Below are 1879 nucleotides of genomic sequence, written 5' to 3'. Positions count from 1 at the left end.
AAAAAAAAAAAAAAAAAAAAAAAAAAAGTTTCCAGACACTGCTCAACATTCCCTCAGGAAAAAAATCAACCCTCACTAAAAACCACCAAACTAGATCTTAAAAAATAAGCCAGGATCCAACCTGAAGGAAAGTTGAGCAAAAGTATAAATGCAGGGAATAAACATGGTACTTGGGAAAGCTCAGTGAAGTTAGCAGCCTCCCTTCAGGAGGGCAAGACACAGGAAGACAAGGCAGGCTAGCAGGAATAATAAAAGTACTGAGCAACACATTTCCTTACTATTTTTCTTAATCTAGGTCTATGCAGGATCAGATTTTTATTTATTTATTTATTTATTTTGGACACAAGGTGTCATTTTCAGGCTGGCCTTGAACTCACAGGGAACCTCCTGCCTCAGCCTCTTAAGTGCTAGGATTATAGGCCTGCAACACCATACTTGGCCAGGCTGAGATCTAGTAATTGGGCCAGTATCGAAAACACATGGGCTAACAGGTGCAGAAATGTCATAATCACCACAGGAGGGTGTGGCTTTAAGAACTGCACCAAAGGTAGGGATTTAGCTCAGTGGCACTATGCCTGCCTTGCAAGCATAAGGTCCTGAGTTCAGAACAGCACCAAACATAGTTTTTGGAAGTTTACTCTGGGCAGAGTGGTGTAAAAGAGGCTTACAAATACAAAGAAATGAAGGTAAAATCCAGCTTCTGGGCTCAATGCCTGGGGAGATAGATCAAGCCAAAATATTGACTATTAATACTTTTCTAGTTAATTCTCTCTACCCCCATAAGCCAAGAAAATCCAAATATTTGTAGCTTCTGATTACAGAAGTCTTTCTTTGTTCAAATGATGCACCCAATTCTGGGTGGAGGGATATGGTAAACACACATACGCATTAAAAATGCAGGACCAGTGACCAAAGAATCATACAGAAAATTAGTGCTGCAGCATTTCAGAGGTGGGAAAATTTTCTCAAGGTTAAAAACAGGGCAGACTGGGGGATTTGGCTCAGTGGTTCCACCACCTGCCTGGCAAACGCAAGGGCCCAAGTTCGATCCCTGGTACAAAAAAAAAAAAACAAAAACAAAACAAAACAGGGCTAAATATTGAGGTGGGCCATAATTCACATTACAAAGAGAGTCTGGGTGGTTATAAGCATGAGCTTTGGAATCAAGATACTAGAAATTAAATACCAGCTCCACTATTTACAAGCTGTACAAACTGGGCAAGTCATGTAAGTTAGCCCAAGTCCAGTTTCCAAAAGTGTAAAACGTGAATAACAAGTCTTATAGAACAAGACTTTTGTGGACTTGAATGATTGTGCACCCACAGCGCCTACCATAGTGACTATGCCTCAGTAAAGGATAGCAATGACTTCAGTCCTAGGTAAAGCCACAAGGTAGATTTGCCCAGAACCAATTTGTGCTGGCAGCGATAACATCTTGAAGCTCAGTAGGGACGGTTCCTATTGAATAACCCTCGGGCAACGTAACGCTAACACCGAACCAGTATCTTCTCGGATTTCCTCTTTGCAGCCTATCCCTTAGGAGTCAGATTCAGCCACCCCAAGTTGGCTCCTGTGACTGTTCGTAGGGCTCTAGTAGAGTCCTGGACCACTGTGTCAGCCACCAGCAATCACCCAATCTCACAGTGTTTGTCGCTGGCCGATGAAGCGCCAAAGGCGAGATCTACGCGCTGGAAGGCGCCACAGCCATTCTGTATGCACGAAAGACCCTCAGAAACGTTACAGCAAAGGAGTTAAACACCCCCGTCCCCGAGTGCCCTGCCCGAGTCACCTGAAGTTCATCCCTCAAACCCAGTAACCTATCTGCTAGGTACTACCTGGGCGCCGCCATCTTGGCCCGCAAGACCGAGCTTCCGCCCAG

General features: G+C 44.2%; 1 protein-coding gene across 2 annotated transcripts in view; it reads right to left on the bottom strand.

Moving 5' to 3' along the window:
• Rpap1 (RNA polymerase II associated protein 1) overlaps window positions 1–1879 on the bottom strand; it is a 23909-nt gene extending 22030 nt beyond the window's left edge. For both annotated transcript variants that reach the window (XM_010624731.2, XM_010624730.1), the window contains exon 1: window positions 1836–1879. The gene's annotated coding sequence lies outside the window, so the exon portion shown is untranslated. The remainder of the gene's footprint in view (window positions 1–1835) is intronic.

Source organism: Fukomys damarensis, unplaced genomic scaffold (genome assembly GCF_012274545.1).
Source record: "Fukomys damarensis isolate Sample0158 unplaced genomic scaffold, DMR_v1.0_HiC HiC_scaffold_17, whole genome shotgun sequence".
Taxonomy (NCBI): Eukaryota; Metazoa; Chordata; class Mammalia; order Rodentia; family Bathyergidae; genus Fukomys; species Fukomys damarensis.
Note: the sequence above shows the minus strand (reverse complement) of the source record. Positions and strands in the feature narration are given on the sequence as shown.